Genomic DNA, 17284 nt, shown 5'->3' with positions numbered 1-17284 from the left:
GTGTGGGTTTTCTCCAGAGACTCTGGACTCTGTCACTCCCCCCCCCCATCCCCAAAAAACATACAGATAAGTTAATGGGCTTTCCCTTAAAGCAGGATTGTCAGTAATAAAGTCAAATTCCATTTACCCACTGTGCTGCTTGTTCTGCAGTTTGCAACCTGACCCTGCATTGTAAGCATGCCAATATAATCATAAGGGTTTGTTTTCATAAATCTTATGACAGTCAGCCTGGCTCTATTTGGTACATTGTCGATGAGAAGGAAGTTTATCTCTCCTCCCACATTCCTGCTCCTCACCAATTGGCTGAGAAGTGAGAACCTACTGAAATACAATCTATCATGTGCTCACATGTGTTTACAAAGCAAGCTAGATATGGCAGTGCAGTTTCTAGGAGAAAAAAGAGTAAGGAAGGTAATGCCTTAAACAGTTTTCTCTTTATTTACTATATACAATTCACTGACATTAAAAAGTGGACAGTACAATACATGTTATTGTAAGTAGAACAAAGTATTCCTGTACTTGTTTGTGGGGGGGGGGGGGGTTCTGGGTTAGTATGGCTGCCCCTGCTGCTTTAAATTTTCCCTAGACTACGATGCATACACTTCACAATGCATACACTTCACAATGCATACATAGACATATAACCATTGTAGAGATTGGATTGTGAACCACTTTGAGGGGCGGTTGAGTGACAAAACAATATACTCTGTACAGTGCTGCGGGAGATGTCGACGCTATATACTTACTAAACAATCCATCCTATTCTCCCCTTTGATATCTGCAGCTCTGTACATCCATGCATTGACTAGGTGAGCTTGGGAGGGGCTGTCCAGGATCCATGAAACCTTCCTGGGACCCAATGGGGGGCAAAAAGTGACAAAGGTAAATCTGCTTTTGCTGCAGCTTTACTGACTTCATCACTGACTGCTTCTTAAAGTACCGGTTTATTTTGAAAACCTACTAATAGACGAGAATAACGTGTGCTAAAAAATCATGATGTACAGAACTGATTAGGAGGGTTGTTTTTATTGAATTAAGAAAAGACTTTCTCATTTTAAAATTGAGTGAAAAGCACATTAAAATAAATTAGAAACCAGAGCTGTCATCCATATATTTGCTTTTCACCGTGGTGACCATATTTCTTAAGTTGCATGGCTAAAACGATAAGAGGCAGGTTGTAGTGGGCAAAATTCCACCCAATCCCTTCTTTTTAGCCCTGCAGCTGTGACACCTAAGGATCTATATTAGGAATTATGTTCTATGTAAACTGCATCTACCGTAATTACTACAGTACTTTAATCTTTAAGCAGAAATCTTTTATACCAGGAAGCTTTAGTGCAGAGAGGTATAAACTAAGCAATATGGTTATCAGTGTGTTGGTTTCCTGTGACATGTTTGCCTTTATTCTTCCCTCTCCTCTGTTTTTCTTGTTCACTTTCTGGTATTCTGGGACTGTGTATATAGATCAAAAAGGCTTAGATGACTTCCCTGCATCTACTGCTTTTTTTTATTCTTTAGACTTTGTTGATCTAGTTGATACTGAAGACCACGGGGCCTTATGGTATAAATAAATTTGTTACAAAACAATATTAAAGGAGTGCATAATATATCTTAATTTATATAGAACTGTAAATCATCAGAATTCTTGACACACTTTTTGAGGTTTGTGTGTAATGTTATCAATCTTGTTGAAATTGTGTTGTTGGGAATTACATTTTGAACAAATTGTTTATAAAAATGACCATTAATAAATTCAGCCTGAATAATACACTATGCTTTTAACAGATTTTGTATAATGTTTTCAATTTATAAACTTATGGACTATTTTTTTTTTTTTTTTTTTGTGATTGAGGAGGGCTGTTAATCTATGTTCCTTCAACATAAGAAAAAAAGTTCTTAAAGATCTTTGAAGCGCGCTTATATTACAGCAGTCAAGTACCTTTTCAGTACATTCCAAAAAAGGTGGATGACTCAACTGAACCTAAAAGCAATGTTTGCTTAAAATGCAATGCATGAAACACCCCCCACCCCCTCTCTTAAAAAAAATAAAATAAAAAAGACCTATGAAACAAAACGGCAACATTGCTTTTAGGAGCAATACAATTGTTCCGCTTCTTTGGACGAATTTAGCGCATATTGGGGTTTATGGATCTCCTAAAAGTAAACTTGACCACTTGCATTCCTGTGTTGTTGTTTTTTTTTTTTTTTGGGGGGGGGGGGGGGTTACCCCTTCAGATTCCTGACAATTTTGGCATATTAGCTGTGTTGCTAATGATATTATGCTGTCATTACTTATAACCCCCTCCTTCCCGAATATTTCATTTCACTAGCCTTTTATCAAAGAAAATTAGGCATAAACACAAAAATTACATATATTTTTTTTTTTTTCATGTTTCACTATTCTTGATAAGTGCCACAGTTTTAAAATGCCTTAAAAGCTGTCATTTGGCTAGTTCCGGTTAAAACCTACAATATATGCCATATTTAAGCGCTGTTTGGGCATGTATCATGCCATTCTTAAGTAATGGTATTACAGGTGTCCAAGAATCTTAGGGCCAAGTATAAGTGAAACAAGGGGTTAATTAATCTGGCCGGGGTTAACTGTTCACAAAATAACTTTTTTAATGTGATGCTGTCATTCTAACTTTAAAAAAAAAAAAAAAAAAAAACTTTTAAACTCGTCATCTTTTCACTCCTTGGAACAACCTTCAATACTCTTGGCCTTATGGTTTACAAATTATTATAATGAGGGTTAAAATGTGTATACTAATGTAACCTAATGATAAAGCAAAAGGTTAAAAATCTCAAATCATGGTAATTTTATAATCCATAAAAACAAATTGTCTTTGTTCATTTTTCTATTAAACCTTTTCAGCATGAGTCTGCTCTGCCAGTCATGTATATAATGAAAAGGGGGGGGGGGGTTCTGTAGGCTCAAACCACGCAAAACCGGTTTAGCCAATGGGGAGAGAGCAATGTATCCCTTTTTTGGCAGCTGCATCATCAGCTATACACAGATATCAACTGAAGCAAGTGTCAGTAATCTCAAGTTTCTGTGTAGCGAAGCCCTAAAGCAGGTGAGGATGTATGGAATACTCAGGATTAATTGGCAGAGGAAACAGCTGTTCTATTATGTTAGAGTTAAAGGCAAAATGAGATGAAAGCATGGATAGAGGAGCATGGTCTTCTATGTCAACACAGCAAAGAGCCTAATTATTCTACAGTCCATTGTAACAGCTCTTCTTTTATTACAAAATAAAATAAATGTGATCCATATAAAATATTGAAGGAGCTGAAAAAATATGAACAAAAGCAAACCCTACCGTATTTCTGAATTATTATGCAATTTCACCCACCTTTCAAACACCACCTAAAGAGTCTGACAAAGGCTGGATTCACACTGTGTGCGTTGCATAAAGCCTGCGTTGTGAGTGTGAACTGCAATGGAGACTGGGCATAGGCGTTAATTCAAAGCCTGCATGCAGCAAGTTAAACTAACGTGATTCGTTACAACCCAGTACTGTGAACAGGACCATAGAGTTGTATGGGCAGTGAGCTGACCTGCAGAATTATCCTGCAACACAATTGATGCAGTGTGAAAGTTGCCAGAGTTTAAGGCTAGTAGAACCATGGGAGTTGCAATGCCTTCCCTGTAACAGCAAAAAAATGCAACAGAAAAGCAGCACTGCATGTTGTCCGTGTGCTGCATCGCATATGAACTTGAATCGCTACATTGAAAATTTTGATTTACTGTTAATGAATATGTTTTGCGGTAATACATTACAATGCTGCACTCAATTATACTGCACCCAACCTGCCACACTAAGAACATCACATAGGTTGTGCATTGCAGTGCAGCAACTCATGTGAGAATGTGGCTGTTACACCGCAATGTACCACTGTGAACCTAGCCTAAGTGGCAAACTAGCCAAAATATTTTTTCCTATGAAGCTTTGGATAGCATCAGGAAGGATTGGAACTTGTGCAAGGCTTTCCACTACTGCTGGCAAGAGACCATCTTTTCCAATAGTTTATAGTATTAAAAAAATAAAACCAGGAGTTCTCTACTTTAGTGCCTACCACCAATTTCACAAACAAGGGCTATGAGGTGCTGGAACTCGAAGGCCAAACAATATTCAGAATAGGATCTTTAATATCTAGGGATGGTCCAGAGAATTCCTGTTTTCCTTAACCCCTCTACCACAGGCCGGTACACTCTTCTGGTTCAGAACTTTATTACTCAAAGCGGTAAACTAATTTGTTTTAAACCTGCATAGTAATTATCACTAGTTTTGCCAGTTTGAGTAATTTAAACTTTTGATAAGCCCTGGATTGTAGTTGTTTTTCATATGGAATTGTGTGTTTGAAACCCAATCCCCTCAGTTGACGACCCACACCAGTGCAGTAGCAAGGAGCTAAAATAAATGAAACCTAAAAGGTAAACCAGTAGAATAACGTGTGCGCCTCAGTACAGTATATCTACACCACGGCAGACTTTCAGCGCTCGAGGCATAGCTGTACGCATCCGCCTCAACTGCCACTGTCTGCGTTCCCACTCGCTTGTGCGAACGCTCCTGCGTTAATTTATGTTGCTGCTCGTTAGCCCAGAGATCTGAGAATGGGGATGTAGTTCCCATTCATTGATGTAAGCTGCCGTATCGATGATCGCTGGCATTAATGAGATGCCTGCATCCTTGTATCTTCGGGAGTTACATGCCCACGCATTACTTCCTGTTTAGTCTACGAATAGTATACAACAGAAAGTAATGTGCGAGGATATCTTGTGGTCAAATACACTTACCTAAACTTATTTTAATAAAAGACACACAATTATATTTAAAATGAGCTCCTTCCCTCCCACACTCTCCCATAGTACCCATAACATTTTTTTGCAAAAAAAAAGTACATAAATAGTTACTTTGGGGACTGAACCTTTTTAATATGTATGCCTAGAGGGTATAATACTGTTATTTTTTTAGATTATGGGCTTGTAATTCGTGTTGGATACAAAACTGAAAAAATACACCTTTTATTTCCAAATAAAATATTGGCACTATACATTGTACTAGGGAAATATTTTAAACGTTGCAATAACCAGGACAAATTGGCAAATAAAATGTGTGGACAGACAAATTACAGTGCTCAAGGCTGCACCTGAAATGAAGACCAACAGAGACAATGCAGAGCCACAATGTGGCTAAATACATGCCTTGAATGCAAAACAGATGCAAATTATGTACTAATTCTAACCTAAAAATTTTGAATGTAGATTTGAAGCCATGAATACAGCTAGCCCCTAGTATACTTCATTTTGTACAGCGGGAGACATGGCAGCGCTTTCAAACAGAAGTTATAACTAAATGATCAAGCTGCACGGAAGTGCTAAGAATTATTTTACTCTAAATGCATTTTAATGGGAATAAGAAAAAAAGGGGGAAAAACAAGATATGGATCATTTTGCTGTGACGAGTAGTGATAAAGTTATTGGGGAATGGAAGGGAGGTGCGCTGTAACGTGAAAATTGCTCAGGGGGGAAAACCCCTCAGTGGTGAGGTGGTTAAAATCCACATACATAATTGTTCATAAATTGCATATTCTATTTATTTATTTATTTTTAGCATCCTTTTTTTCTTTTTTGTTTATACAGCAAAGGTTTAACAGTAAACTTACGGATAATGTGTTATCATATTACAAAATAGTTCATTTTTCACTTTACTTTCTTGTTGCTTAGCAAGAGTAGAGTATTAAAGGGATACTGTAGGGGGTCGGGGGAAAATGAGTTGAACTTACCCAGGGCTTCTAATGGTCCCCCGCAGACATCCTGTGTTGGCGCAGCCACTCACCGATGCTCTGGCCCCGCCTCCAGTTCACTTATGGAATTTCTGACTTTAAAGTCAGAAAACCACTGCGCCTGCGTTGCCATGTCCTCAGTCCTGCTGATGTCACCAGGAGTGTACTGCGCAGACACAGACCATACCGGGCCTGCGCTGTGCGCTCTTGGTGACATCAGCGGGATCGACGACATGGCAACGCAGGCGCAGTGGTTTTCTGACTTTAAAGTCAGAAATTCCAGAAGTGAACTGGAGGCGGGGCCGGAGCATCGGTGAGTGGCTGCGCCAACACAGGATGTCTGCGGGGGACCATTAGAAGCCCCGGGTAAGTTCAACTCATTTTCCCCCGACTGCCCCCCCCCCCCCCCCCTACAGTATCCCTTTAGGTTTTGGGGATTTTTGTTATGTTGTACTTCATGATAACAAGACCGTTGCCTGATCCAGTAGATTTTGTTTAGGTTAGGCCAGTGATTTGCAAACTTGGCTCTCCAGCTGTTAAGGAACTACAAGTCCCGCAATGCATTGCAGGAGTCTGACAGCCACAGTCATGAGTCATAAAGACAAAAGCAATGTGAAACGGCCCTAAGCGTGACTGCATTTTGCTTGCACCTCACACCAGTATCTGTAGAAGCGCACTGCACAATTAACTGTATTTGACATTTAGTAGGATTTGGGTTATTTTGTTTGGGTTTTTGGTGTATTTTTGTATAATTTTTCAGTAATTTTTGAAACAGAAATGCCTAATCGCCCCTAAATGCTGTGCTAAGAAAGTGACAGATAAGGTTAAGGTCTTGATTTTCTTCTTACCAACCGGTCCACACGGTGGATTGGTGTGAATGCGGCTGCTACGCGTGCATCTTTGCTTGGAAGCGATCGCCGCTCGGAGACTGTTAGCGAAACCGCTGTCTAATAACTATGTACAGTGCTGCGATATACAGCAGCGCTGTACTGGGGACACTGACATGTGACACAGCTGTCCCCCTGGCACTCACTAAAGTGATCCGCTGTCATAGGCTGAAGCCTATGACAATCGATCACACTAATTGGCTAGCTGGGGGAGGGAGGAAGGGAGATAGAAAAAAATAATAATCAAATATTTATAAAAAATAAACATTGGTGGAGCGATCAGACCCCACCAACAGAAAGCTCTATTGGTGGGGAGAAAAGGGGGAATCACTTGTGTGCTGTTGTGCGGCCCTGCTTGGCCTTAAAGCTGCAGTGACACAGAGGGGATTTGAATTTGGGAATAAGTGCAGCAAGTTTCTAACTTATTTACTAAAATCAAACGAGCAAACGGTAGCTATTCCCAGAATAATAGATAACTCAGGCATAATACATACAACCTCCCTTGAAATCGCCAAAGTCTTTCAGGAATTTTACTCAGCCCTATATTCATCCAGACTTATCAAACCTGCAAGTGAAACAGACGACCTCTTTAGGGACTTGGACATACCACAGTTGACGGATGAGGCCAGACGGGAGATGGATGCCCCAATTACAGCCGATGAAATCAAACTAGCCATCTCCTCCTTTAAAGCTAATAAGACACCGGGCCCTGATGGTATCCCAGTTGAGTGGTACTCTAAGAACAAATCCTTAGTAATCCCTTATCTCACTCAGCTATTTCAGTATATCTTTAAAACGGGATCGCTCCCGGACACCATGCATGAGGCCCTAATTGTCCTTATCCTTAAACCTGGCAAAAACCCACTTATATGCGACTCCTACCGACCAATTTCCTTAATAAATACGGATCTTAAAATCCTGACCAAGATCCTAGCAATAAGACTAAACCAACATATTACTTCAATAATACATCCTGACCAGACGGGGTTTATTCCCGGTCGCAATACTAGATTAAACATCCGTAGGCTCCTATCTAATATTCAATACCCCCATTCTAATGCTGGCCCTAGGGTAATTTTATCCCTGGAAGCTAATAAAGCCTTTGACTCCATCGAATGGCCTTACGTTCAGGCGGCCCTGGAGAGATTCGGTTTCGGCCCAAATTTTAGGAAATGGTTTACCATTTTATATAACTCACCACGAGCAAAACTTAGAGTCAACTCGACCATCTCCAATAGTTTTGAAATCTCCCGAGGCACTCGTCAGGGTTGCCCTCTGTCCCCTCTCCTGTTTGCGATAGCACTGGAACCTATAGCCCACTCTATAAGAGAATCTTCTAAGATTCAGGGGCTGCAAATTAACAAAATAGAGGAGCGTATTTCATTATACGCAGACGATATGCTAATATATCTTGCGGACCCTGGGCCATCTCTAGACGCGGTGCTGGATATTTTTGTTAGATTTGGCTCCATGTCTGGCCTCTCAATAAACTGGTCCAAGTCCATCATTTTCCCTCTAGATGACCCCGCTCGTCAACTGATCTCTCCACGATCATCTTTACAGGTGGTGGATACGTTTAAATACCTAGGGGTTTGGATTCAGCGCTCACCTGAAAAATTCCTTGAATGTAATCCATATCCAACTTTGGAAGCCATTGAATCCAAACTAAAAAACTGGATCTCCTTTCCACTTAATCTGTGTGGAAGAGTCTGTATAATTAAGATGATAGTCGCCCCAAAAATCCTCTATATTCTCCAGATGGCTCCCTCCTGGATACATAGGAAAATATTTCGCCGTATTGATTCTCTAATCATTTCATTTATTTGGGCAAATTCAATCCCCAAAATATCCCTATCCACACTGCAACTACCCACTTCTAGAGTTGGGCCGAACCTCCGATTTTAGGTTCGCGAACTTCCGCGGAAGGTTCGGTTCGCGTTAAAGTTCGCGAACCGCAATAGACTTCAATGGGGATGCGAACTTTGAAAAAAAAAAAAAAATTATGCTGGCCACAAAAGTGATGGAAAAGATGTTTCAAGGGGTCTAACACCTGGAGGGGGGCATGGCGGAGTGGGATACATGCCAAAAGTCCCGGGGAAAAATCTGGATTTGACGCAAAGCAGCGTTTTAAGGGCAGAAATCACATTGAATGCTAAATGACAGGCCTAAAGTGCTTTAAAACATCTTGCATGTGTATACATCAATCAGGTAGTGTAATTAAGGTACTGCTTCACACTGACACACCAAACTCACCGTGTAACGCACCGCAAACAGCTGTTTGTGTAGTGACGGCCGTGCTGGACTGGTGCGCACCATGGCGAGAGTGCAGGTTTTGGTGGCTTTACAGCCCATCTGGTCGCCTGGCTGATGTAGCTGAATGACAGAACAGTGACTGTCCAGCTGATCAAATTTGGTCTGACCACAATGAGGCAACGACCTTATTATCGTGGGTGTGCCCCCTGAGACACTTATCTAGGCGCCGGTCATTGCTTCATTGTGATACGCAAGCCCCTTCACCACGGCAAGGTAATGATCACGAAGGGGAATGGGCGCATGTACATGCCTTTTCTTTTGTTGTTGCAGCTGCCCGCAGTGCAGCCAGAAAAATTAGGCAGTCATGTACACGCACCAGAAAAATTATTACAGCGGCCGCTGCTAGCAGCGGCCTAAAAAATTCAGCAATCCGCCTGGAGTCCCGGACCCTGTTGGTGGTGGCGGAGAAGGTAGTCAAGCGGCCTGCAGGCAGACATGCTGTGTGGAGGGACTGGGAGCGACTTTGTTTTCTTGGGGCAGGCCAGGCAGCCAGTCACACGGCGTGCAGGCAGAGATGCTGTGTGTGCGGGGACTGACTTAGCCTTGGGGCGAGCAGCAGCCCTCCGGGATCCATGCCTCATTCATTTTGATAAAGGTGAGGTACTTAACACTTTTGTGACTTAGGCGACTTCTCTTCTCTGTGACAATGCCTCCAGCTGCGCTGAAGGTCCTTTCTGACAGGACGCTTGCGGCAGGGCAGGAGAGAAGTTGGATGGCAAATTGGGACAGGTATACAGTGGCGGGTCCACTGGACAGAACAGGTATGCAGTGGCGGGTTCACGAAACAGAACAGGTATACAGTGGCGGGTTCACTAAACAGAACAGGTATACAGTGGCGGGTTCACAGAACAGGTATGCAGTGGTGGGTTCAATGAACAGGTATACAGTGGCGGGTCCACTGAACAGAACAGGTATGCAGTGGCAGGTTCACTGAACAGGTATACAGTGGCGGGTCCACTGAACAGAACAGGTATGCAGTGGCGGGTTCACTGAACAGGTATGCAGTGGCGGGTTCACAGAACAGGTATGCAGTGGTGGGTTCACAGCACAGGTATGCAGTGGTGGGTTCAATGAACAGGTATACAGTGGCGGGTCCACTGAACAGAACAGGTATGCAGTGGCAGGTTCACTGAACAGGTATGCAGTGGTGGGTTCACAGCACAGGTATGCAGTGGTGGGTTCACAGCACAGGTATGCAGTGGTGGGTTCACAGAACAGGTATGCAGTGGTGGGTTCACAGCACAGGTATGCAGTGGTGGGTTCAATGAACAGGTATACAGTGGCGGGTCCACTGAACAGAACATGTATGCAGTGGCAGGTTCACTGAACAGGTATGCAGTGGTGGGTTCACTGAACAGGTATGCAGTGGTGGGTTCACAGCACAGGTATGCAGTGGTGGGTTCACAGCACAGGTATGCAGTGGTGGGTTCACAGCACAGGTATGCAGTGGTGGGTTCACAGAACAGGTATGCAGCCAGACAGGAACAAGTTAAGCCTAACTAATCTTTCCCTGAGAGACAGTCTGCAGCAGCTCGCCCTACTCTCACTAACGCAGGCAGCACACGAGTGACCGTAATGGCCGCCGCTGCCTGCCTTATATAAGGGGGGGTGGGGCTCCAGGGGCTAGTGTAGCCTAATTGGCTACACTGGGCCTGCTGACTGTGATGTAGAGGGTCAAAGTTGACCCTCCATGTGCACTATGGGGCGAACCGAACTTCCGCAAAGGTTCGCCTGCGGGACGCGAACGCGAACCACTGAAGTTCGCATGGAACCGTTCGCAGGCGAACCGTTCGGCCCAACTCTACCCACTTCCCAAGGTGGTCTTGCAGTGCCCAATTTCTTCCTATACTACTTGGCCTCCCAGCTGGTACCTATAGCATACTGGTTGAGCGACGTCAGACAGGACTCTACCTTGGCACTTGAAGCCGACATTGCGTCTTCGTATGAATCCCTGTGTGGAGCCATCTACAGATATGGAGTCCCTAATACAAAAGGGGGAATCTCACTCATACAAAATACAATTAAAATTTACAAAACCGCTCGTAAATTCCTGGGTGAACCATCGACCCCTATGTCCTATAGCTCCCCTTTATGGCACAACAACAACCTTCCTGAGCTCCTCACGGTCCCTGATCCGCAATTCTGGTCCCACCATAACGTAAAATATATGCACCAACTATTTTCTGAAGGGAAGTTTAAAGACTTTTCGGAGCTCCGAGGGGAGTTTGGACTACCTAGGCATGCTCTCTTCAGGTACTTCCAACTTAGACATGCTATGAGGGCCCAGGTTGGCCTGACAGAAGTGGACCTGAACCCTTTGGGCCTGGAGACACTCCTGTTACATCATGATAGATCCAAACAGATCTCGAAATATTATAACTTCCTATTAAGTTCCCAAACAACACCCAAATTCGAGTCTATAAAAAAGAGATGGTCTGATGCGGTAGATGAGATACTGGAAGGGGATTGGTTGGATATAGTAGATAACTACCATAAAACCACTATTGCAGCCTATGATAGGATGATAGGTCTGAAATGGCTGCATCAAGCGTATTTGTCGCCTATTCGACTATCTCGGATGGCGCCTTGTCATGATGGCCGTTGCTTTAAATGTGGACAGGATCGGGCCGATTTTCTACATTGCGTCTGGTTCTGTCCTCAAGTTAATGATTATTGGAAGTCAGTTATCCATTTTCTAAGAGATGTTCTGGATCTCCCCATAATTCAATCATTCAAAGTTTGTATGCTGGGGATGATACAAGATATACATTGTAGTGCAGGGAAAAAAACACTTATTAGGATTTTACTATTCTACGCCAGAAAATCTATTACACTAAAATGTAAAAACAGTAATCCCCCTAATCTAACCGAATGGAAGAAACTGATCAACCAGGCTCTTCCACTGTATAAACTTACTTACCAGACCCGCAACCAACCAAAATAATTCACTAAAATATGGTCCTCATGGGTTGACTCTATGGATACGGTAATTCCGAATTTGGATATTAATATATCGGTTCAGGATCTGAACCTGGATTAATCTAGGAATATAGTTAAGGCCCCATTTCCTGCTCGCCTTTTACATTAAGATTCACCCTGTAACGATTTGTTAATCCTGTTATTGTTCATGACAATATTCTATGCTCTCTATACTATATGATTATGGTTCTCGCTCTTGCCAATCACTGTATTGTAACTAGAACTGCATTGTTTCTGGGAAATGTTTTTTTGTTACGCTCTATTATGAGCTGTCTGTTGAAAATCAATAAAAATTCTCTTTAAAAAAAAAAAGCTGCAGTGGCCTATTTCAGTAATTCAGTTCAACACCGCGGACCTCAAGAGGTTAGTGTCCCCCCCCCCCCCCAAAAAAAATAAATAAATAAATATATATATATATATATATATATATATATATATATTGTGTTAATTAAAATCTGTGGTGCTGTAGAGGGTATAGTAATGAACGTGGGCTAGATTATAATGTAGACAATGGAATCAACAATATATTGACATATGTACATAATACAGAATCGGTAGGCATAATCACCGTGACAAATGCATCATGATCAAAATGTTTAGCAAAGTCCAAGATACAAATGGGTGAGGGAGCGCTGCCCTTGTGAGCTCACAAGGAAAAGGGAGGAGATGGATGGATAGATAGATTACAGTTCTGTGCAAAAAAAACTTAGGCAGTTGTGTGTATAAAATTGCTGTTAATCATTTAATTTCATCAATCAACAAAATGCAGTGAATGAAGCAATGAGAAATCTAATTCAAATCAATATTTGGTGTGACCACCCTTAGCATTTAAAACAGCATCTTCTAGGCACAGTTGCATACAGTTGTTGAAGGAACACGGCTGGTAGCTTGTACTGCTCTCCAGCCCTTTGACAAACTGCCCTCTGCTAGACACAAATATTTACAATTTTGACTCATCAGTCACCTGCTGCCATTGTTCTGCACCCCAGTTCCTATGTTTTCGTGTATACATGAACCGCTTGGCCTTGTTTCCACGTCAGAGGTATGGCTTTTTGTTTGCAACTCTTCCAAGAAGACATCTACTGTCCAGAGAAGTCTAGCCAGAAGCGAAGTGTACCTGGGTCCCACTGACACAACATTGGTAATGAAGCGCCCAGACTTTTAACTTACAACTAAGTTAAAACCTGTAAAATCAAGAAAAAGTAGAGGTGGCTTTCTCCTCAGGATAAAAAAAAACATATATCCAGGCACATCGCCTCTAGTTAGGACATTAAATAAGTTATTAGGAAAGGGAGGTGCTGAAGGGGGTGTGGCCAGAAAATTAGCAAAAATCAGTAACCCTTCACACACTCACATGCAAATGTTCAAACAAATGCATTTACAGATTCACTTATCCAGGCACCACTGTTATCCCTACAGCTAAGTTAAAAGCCGGGGTCTTAGTTCACAGAAGAATGCATTCTTATGCTTAGTCACCTACACTGCGCAGAAGTACCCAGATAAACGTAGGTGTGAGGACGTTTACCTGGGTGTACCTGCATGTTACAGGGCCAGAGTTACCTGGGTACTTCTGCACAGTGTAGGTGACTAAGCATAAGAATGCATTCTTCTGGGAACCAAGACCCCGGCTTTTAACTTAGCTGTAGGGATAACAGTGGTACCTGGATGAGTGAATCTGTAAATGCATTTGTTTGAACGTTTGCATGCGAGTGTGCGAAGGGTAACTGATTTTTGTTACTTCTCAGGATGACACATTTTTTTGACTGATAAAATTCTTCACTTGCACTGGCAACTTGTTTTGTAGGTACATGCTCACTTGATTTTTTTTTTTTTTGTATCAGTATGTATGGTTATTTACCCACTCTGCGACCGCCTAATACGGATCGGGGGCTGCAGAGTGGATTCCCAGGATTTCCTAACCTCGATCGTTGTGTCAAGTCCTGGGGGAGGAAATTGGCGGGGATCGCACGCGTGGATGCACATGCATCCCTGCGGAATGACGGAGCTCTGCTCCGAGATAAGCCTGCCAGCCTGCAGTTATTTTCGTTGTACAGCGCTGCTATGTACAGCAACGCTGTACTGGGGACAGCCCTGTCACTTCGCTGTACCCTGGAGTGGCAAGAAAAAAGATCGCTCTCATAGGCCGATGCCTATGAAAGACAATCACGCTGATTGGATCTCGGGGGAAGGGGGAAAAAAGGCAATTTTATAATTAAAAAAAAAATGAAATTGGAAAAAAAATGCAGTAGCAATCACATGCCACCAACAGAAAGCTCTGTTGGTGGCAAGAAAAGGAGGCACAAATCATTTGTGTGCTAAGTTGTATGGCCCTGCACCAAGCTGTTAAAGCTGCAGTGGCCTGAATTGTAAAAAATGGCCTGCTCACTGGGGGGGGGGGGGGGGGGGTGAGCTTATGGTCCTTAAAGAGGAACTGCAGTGAGACTTAATTTTTACAATAATTATGTGTAAATGATTTAGTCAGTGTTTGCCCATTGTAAAATATTTTTATTTCCCTGATTTATATTCAGACATTTATCACATGGTGACATTTTACTACTGGCAGGTGATGTCATTGGAAGGAGATGCTGCTTTGTTTTTTTGGCAGTTGGAAACCGCTTTTATTTCCCACAATGCAGCAAGGCTCCACAGTGTAATTTCAGCACCATGAACCTGACATCGCTCTGTGGGAGAGGTTTCACCACAATATCAGCTATACAGAGCCCCCTGATGATCAGTTTGAGGAAAGGTAATGATTTCTCATGGAAAAGGGGGTATCAGCTACTGATTGGGATGAAGTTGAATCCTTGGTCACGGTTTCTCTTTACGTGGTTAAGATGACCTGTTATCTACATGAGCATGTAATTTCTATGTTGAATATCTCTGCATATGGTCAAAAGTTTGAGCGCTCTTTCTCTCACTTTCTACTCCTTTCTTTCTCTATTTCTTTCTTTCTCTCTCGGATCTTCTTCTCTGTGCCAAGTGCAGACACCCGCCTGGACTTTCCAAGAGGTGGGAGGCAACCTATGTGGTCCTCCTCCCCTCTTGGAACAAATGTGACCTAGTCTCTCCGGTTTCCACGGCCATATCAACTCCTTGATAGCCCACCCCCCTGCTTGGTGGACCCTGTTTTGGTTTACCCATCTAAAGTCCGGCCTGTGGTTACCATTGAGGGTGCCGGTAATAGATGCCTTAGTGCTGCCGACACCCACCTATAGTTATGCATGCTGGAGACACTGCCACCTAGAGAGGCAGTATGCATTGCTAGGTTGTAATTTTACACCAAGTGCCTGTGACTGTTGATGCAGAGGTTCTGCTAACCTGTTCTTAGTTAGTCTATGTTCATGCTCATGTTTTATTGTATACTATGCTTAATACGTTGCGTATGTTCTAAATGTGTGTATGAAAACATATACACAGATATGTGTACCCCTTTTATTCTTATGTTTGTATGCACTTAAAACATTTTTGTGAGAAAAGTTTGAGTGCTTCTCATTGACCTTATAGGCACTTATTAGCCTGATGAAGTGGGCGTGTACCCATGAAACGCATTGCCAGTGCAAATAAAAGAACTTTATACCTGTGTTGTCCTGAGAGGTAAGCCACCTCCTACTTTTTCCTTGATTTTACAGTTTTTAACTTACTTTTATCTGGTCTGGCCACCTCGTAAGGGGCCCATGCACCTAACGATTTTCCTGCCAATATACAGCAGATTCGATCACTGTGATCGAATCTGCTGTGAAAACTATATGCAAACGATTGATTTCCGTCCGAAATCAATCGTTCCCGTCGATTCCCGTCAAGCCGTCCGTGCGGAAGATTTTTCTCGATCGCCGGCGGGTCAGGAGTGCGTCGATGGCGGCATTTGAATGCCCGACGACCGACGCAATACAGCGGCAATATATTACCTGATCCAGCCGGCGCGTATCCCCACTGTCACCACTGCTCCGTCTCCGTGCTGGGCTCCGAGTCCAGCAGACTTCACTTCTTCCTGTCCCAGCAGGAAATTTAAACAGTAGAGGGAACTTCTCCGGACAGGGCCGGCGCTACCATTAAGGCAAAGGAGGCAGCTGCCCCAGGGCCCCAGAGCTTGTAGGGGGCCCCAGTGGCTACAAGAGGAAAAAAAAATTTTCAAATCGGCCTTAAAGTTTTTGAGAAAATCGATTTTAAAGTTTCAAAGGAAAAAAAATACACATTTGAAAACCTGCCGACATTAATGGTTAATAGCAAATCCACCTTAAATGCTAGAAACCCTAAATTTGCAGGATATGTTAAGAAGGTCATTAGGAATAAGAGGAAAAGACAATTTTTCAAAAAGACCTTATAGTTTTTGTGAAAATCGATTTTAAAGTTTTGAAGGAAAAAAGTATACTTTTAAATGCGGTAAATGTCACTTTTAGTAGCAAACCTAACAGTAGCGTAATTTTACATGCATCAAACGAAAGCGCAATAAATTTCCTGACGGGGTTTCCAGGGGGTCTATACGCAGCCGCAGCGCTTTGGCCAGGGATCGCTATACAGCCGCAATATGGCTGTATGAAGATCCCTGGCATTTTTTCCTATTTTGCCAATTTTTTTTTTATGTTTAGAGTGTGGGAATTTTTTTTTTTTTAAATTATGTGGGGTCCCCCCTCCTGAAACTTTTTAACCCCTTGTCCCCCATGCAGGCTGGGATAGCCAGAATGTGGAGCTCCGACCGATTGGGACTTCACACCCTGTTATACCAGCTGCAAAAAAGGTCCCCTAATGCTGATTTTTGTTCCGGGGTATATGTTGGGGGGGCCCCCCAGGTTTATTTTGCCCTGGGGCCCCATTGTTGCTTAAACCGGCCCTGTCTCCGGACAGAAAGAAGTGAAGCCAGCCGGAACCCGGAGCCCAGCAGAGAAGAAGACATCAGTGACAGCGGGGACACGCTCCGGAGGAGCAGGTAATGTATGTGGGGAGGGGGGCAGCGGCAGCACCACCACAGATTGTGATCAAAAGTTGAAGAGAAATCGAGAGCCCAAAATGGTGTAGTATGTCAAAATTGATTGGATAAATGAAACAGTGAGATGGTAATACTCACAAACACGGGTTACCACCTAGGTAACCACTCATTAGGCAGGTGAGGAGATTAGACCTGTCCTCACTCAGGATTAAGAAGTCGCTCTCTGTAGATAGGAAGAAAGGGGGTAGATCACCCCTCCACCTGGGGTGGACTCAAATATATTGGTAGGTGAACAGAGGCGCCAGAAGGATAAAAGTACATAAAATTTAAAAAAATTTGCTGGGAGGAAGTGGTGGACTCGCCTCCGTTAAAGCAGACACCAAGGACTGTA

This window comes from Hyperolius riggenbachi, chromosome 3 (genome assembly GCF_040937935.1).
Source record: "Hyperolius riggenbachi isolate aHypRig1 chromosome 3, aHypRig1.pri, whole genome shotgun sequence".
In the NCBI taxonomy this organism is placed as follows: Eukaryota; Metazoa; Chordata; class Amphibia; order Anura; family Hyperoliidae; genus Hyperolius; species Hyperolius riggenbachi.
Note: the sequence above shows the minus strand (reverse complement) of the source record.